Genomic DNA, 5,172 nt, shown 5'->3' on the forward strand with positions numbered 1-5,172 from the left:
TGACTTCAAGTAAGTTTTTCAAAACTGTTATATTTTGTGTATTTTATCATGTTCGATCGTAAAACCATCGAATTTGTGACTTCAAGTAAGTTTTTCAGAACTGTTATATTTTGTGTATTTTAACATGTTCGTTCGTAAAATCATCGAATTTGTGACTTCAAGTAAGTTTCTCAAAACTGTTATATTTTGTGTATTTTAACATGTTCGATCGTAAGATCATCGAATTTGTGACTTCAAGTAAGTTTTTCAAAACTGTTATATTTTGTGTATTTTAACATGTTCGATCGCAAAATCATCGAATTTGTGACTTCAAGTAAGTTTCTCAAAACTGTTATATTTTGTGTATTTTAACATGTTCAATCGTAAAATCATCGAATTTGTGACTTCAAGTAAGTTTCTCAAAACTGTTATATTTTGTGTATTTTAACATGTTCGATCGTAAGATCATCGAATTTGTGACTTCAAGTAAGTCTCTCAAAGCTGTTATATTTTGTGTATTTTAACATGTTCGATCGTAAAATCATCGCATTTGTGACTTCAAGTAAGTTTCTCAAAACTGTTATATTTTGTGTATTTTAACATGTTCGATCGTAAAATCATCGAATTTGTGACTTCAAGTAAGTTTCTCCAAACTGTTATATTTTGTATTTTTTAACATGTTTGATCGTAAAATCATCGAATTTGTGACTTCAAGTAAGTTTTTCAAAACTGTTATATTTTGTGTATTTTAACATGTTCGATCGTAAATCATCGAATTTGATACTTCAAGTAAGTTTCTCAAAACTGTTGTATTTTGTGTATTTTAACATGTTCGATCGTAAAATCATCGAATTTGTGACTTCAAGTAAGTCTCTCAAAGCTGTTATATTTTGTGTATTTTAACATGTTCGATCGTAAAATCATCGCATTTGTGACTTCAAGTAAGTTTCTCAAAACTGTTATATTTTGTGTATTTTAACATGTTCGTTCGTAAAATCATCGAATTTGTGACTTCAAGTAAGTTTCTCAAAACTGTTATATTTTGTGTATTTTAACATGTTCGATCGTAAGATCATCGAATTTGTGACTTCAAGTAAGTTTTTCAAAACTGTTATATTTTGTGTATTTTAACATGTTCGATCGTAAAATCATCGAATTTGTGACTTCAAGTAAGTTTCTCAAAACTGTTATATTTTGTGTATTTTAACATGTTCAATCGTAAAATCATCGAATTTGTGACTTCAAGTAAGTTTCTCAAAACTGTTATATTTTGTGTATTTTAACATGTTCGATCGTAAGATCATCGAATTTGTGACTTCAAGTAAGTCTCTCAAAGCTGTTATATTTTGTGTATTTTAACATGTTCGATCGTAAAATCATCGCATTTGTGACTTCAAGTAAGTTTCTCAAAACTGTTATATTTTGTGTATTTTAACATGTTCGATCGTAAAATCATCGAATTTGTGACTTCAAGTAAGTTTCTCCAAACTGTTATATTTTGTATTTTTTAACATGTTTGATCGTAAAATCATCGAATTTGTGACTTCAAGTAAGTTTTTCAAAACTGTTATATTTTGTGTATTTTAACATGTTCGATCGTAAATCATCGAATTTGATACTTCAAGTAAGTTTCTCAAAACTGTTGTATTTTGTGTATTTTAACATGTTCGATTCGTAAAATCATCGAATTTGTGACTTCAAGTAAGTTTCTCAAAACTGTTATATTTTGTGTATTTTAACATGTTCGATCGTAAAATCATCGAATTTGTGACTTCAAGTAAGTTTTTCAGAACTGTTATATTTTGTGTATTTTAACATGTTCGTTCGTAAAATCATCGAATTTGTGACTTCAAGTAAGTTTCTCAAAACTGTTATATTTTGTGTATTTTAACATGTTCGATCGTAAAATCATCGAATTTGTGACTTCAAGTAAGTTTTTCAAAACTGTTATATTTTGTGTATTTTAACATGTTCGATCGTAAAATCATCGAATTTGTGACTTCAAGTAAGTTTCTCAAAACTGTTATATTTTGTGTATTTTAACATGTTCGATCGTAAAATCATCGAATTTGTGACTTCAAGTAAGTTTTTCAAAACTGTTATATTTTGTGTATTTTAACATGTTCGATCGTAAAATCATCGAATTTGTGACTTCAAGTAAGTTTCTCAAAACTGTTATATTTTGTGTATTTTAACATGTTCGATCGTAAAATCATCGAATTTGTGACTTCAAGTAAGTTTCTCAAAACTGTTATATTTTGTGTATTTTAACATGTTCGATCGTAAAATCATCGAATTTGTGACTTCAAGTAAGTTTCTCAAAGCTGTTATATTTTGTGTATTTTAACATGTTCGATCGTAAAATCATCGCATTTGTGACTTCAAGTAAGTTTCTCAAAACTGTTATATTTTGTGTATTTTAACATGTTCGATCGTAAAATCATCGAATTTGTGACTTCAAGTAAGTTTTTCAAAACTGTTATATTTTGTGTATTTTAACATGTTCGATCGTAAAATCATCGAATTTGTGACTTCAAGTAAGTTTTTCAAAACTGTTATATTTTGTGTATTTTAACATGTTCGATCGTAAAATCATCGAATTTGTCACTTCAAGTAAGTTTCTCAAAACTGTTATATTTTGTGTATTTTAACATGTTCGATCGTAAAATCATCGAATTTGTGACTTCAAGTAAGTTTCTCAAAACTGTTATATTTTGCATATTTTAACATGTACGATCGCAAAACCATCGAATTTGTCACTTCAAGTAAGTTTCCCAAAACTGTTATATTTTGTGTATTTTAACATGTTCAATCGTAAAATCATCGAATTTGTGACCTCAAGTAAGTTTCTCAAAACTGTTATATTTTGTGTATTTTAACATGTTCGATCGTAAAATCATCGAATTTGTCACTTCAAGTAAGTCTCTCAAAACTGTTATATTTTGTGTATTTTAACATGTTCGATCGTAAAATCATCGAATTTGTGACTTCAAGTAAGTTTCTCAAAACTGTTATATTTTGCATATTTTAACATGTACGATCGTAAAACCATCGAATTTGTCACTTCAAGTAAGTTTTCCAAACTGTTATATTTTGTATATTTTAACATGTTCGATCGTAAAATCATCGAATTTGTGACTTCAAGTAAGTTTCTCAAAACTGTTATATTTTGTATATTTTAACATGAACGATCGTAAAATCATCGAATTTGTGACTTCAAATAAGTTTCTCAAAACTGTTATATTTTGTATATTTTAACATGAACAATCGTAAAACCATCGAATTTGTCACTTCAAGTAAGTTTCTCAAAACTGTTATATTTTGTGTATTTTAACATGTTCGATCGTAAAATCATCGAATTTGTGACTTCAAGTAAGTTTCTCAAAACTGTTATATTTTGTGTATTTTAAAATGTTCGATCGTAAAATCTTCGAATTTGTGACTTCAAGTAAGTTTCTCAAAACTGTTATATTTTGTGTATTTTAACATGTTCGATCGTAAAATCATAGAATTTGTGACTTCAAGTAAGTTTCTCAAAACTGTTATATTTTGTATATTTTAACATGTACGATCGTAAAACCATCGAATTTGTGACTTCAAGTAAGTTTCTCAAAACTGTTATATTTTGTGTATTTTAACATGTTCGATCGTAAAATCATCGAATTTGTGACTTCAAGTAAGTTTTTCAAAACTGTTATATATTGTATATTTTAACATGAACGATCGTGTAAAATCATCGAATTTGTGACTTGAAGTAAATTTCTCAAAACTGTTATATTTTGTGTATTTTAACATGTTCGATCGTAAGATCATCGAATTTGTGACTTCAAGTAAGTTTTTCAAAACTGTTATATTTTGTGTATTTTAACATGTTTGATCGTAAAATCATCGAATTTGTGACAAAGTAAGTTTCTCAAAACTGTTCTATTTTGCATATTTTAACATGTACGATCGTAAAATCATCGAATTTGTGACTTCAAGTAAGTTTTTCAAAACTGTTATATTTTGTGTATTTTAACATGTTCAATCGTAAAATCATCGAATTCGTGATTTCAAGTAAGTTCTCAAAACTGTTATATTTTGTGTATTTTAACATGTTCGATCGTAAAATCATTGAATTTGTGACTTCAAGTAAGTTTCTCAAAACTGTTATATTTTGCGTATTTTAACATGTACGATCGTAAAACGATCGAATTTGTCACTTCAAGTAAGTTTTTCAAAACTGTCATATTTTGTGTATTTTAACATGTTCGATCGTAAAATCATCGAATTTGTGACTTCAAGTAAGTTTCTCAAAACTGTTATATTTTGTGTATTTTAACATGTTCGATCGCAAAACCATCGAAATTGTGACTTCAAGTAAGTTTCTCAAAACTGTTATATTTTGTGTATTTTAACATGTTCGATCGTAAGATCATCGAATTTGTGACTTCAAGTAAGTTTTTCAAAACTGTTATATTTTGTGTATTTTAACATGTTCGATCGTAAAATCATCGAATTTGTGACTTTAAGTAAGTTTTTCAAAACTGTTTTTTGTATATTTTAACATGAACAATCGTAAAACCATCGAATTTGTCACTTCAAGTAAGTTTCTCAAAACTGTTATATTTTGTGTATTTTAACATGTTCGATCGTAAAATCATCGAATTTGTGACTTCAAGTAAGTTTTTCAAAACTGTTATATTTTGTGTATTTTAAAATGTTCGATCGTAAAATCTTCGAATTTGTGACTTCAAGTAAGTTTCTCAAAACTGTTATATTTTGTGTATTTTAACATGTTCGATCGTAAAATCATAGAATTTGTGACTTCAAGTAAGTTTCTCAAAACTGTTATATTTTGTATATTTTAACATGTACGATCGTAAAACCATCGAATTTGTGACTTCAAGTAAGTTTCTCAAAACTGTTATATTTTGTGTATTTTAACATGTTCGATCGTAAAATCATCGAATTTGTGACTTTAAGTAAGTTTTTCAAAACTGTTATATATTGTATATTTTAACATGAACGATCATAAAACCATCGAATTTGTGACTTCAAGTAAGTTTTTCAAAACTGTTATATTTTGTGTATTTTAACATGTTCGATCGTAAAATCATCGAATTTGTGACTTCAAGTAAGTTTTTCAAAACTGTTATATTTTGTATTTTTTAACATGTTTGATCGTAAAATCATCGAATTGTGACTTCAGTA

At 27.5% G+C, this 5,172-nt stretch overlaps 1 pseudogene; it reads left to right on the forward strand.

Moving 5' to 3' along the window:
- Positions 1–5,172, forward strand: part of LOC119688858 — a 59,082-nt pseudogene that overhangs the window by 2,152 nt on the left and 51,758 nt on the right.

This window comes from Teleopsis dalmanni, chromosome X, assembly GCF_002237135.1.
Source record: "Teleopsis dalmanni isolate 2A chromosome X, ASM223713v2, whole genome shotgun sequence".
NCBI classification, from domain to species: domain Eukaryota; kingdom Metazoa; phylum Arthropoda; class Insecta; order Diptera; family Diopsidae; genus Teleopsis; species Teleopsis dalmanni.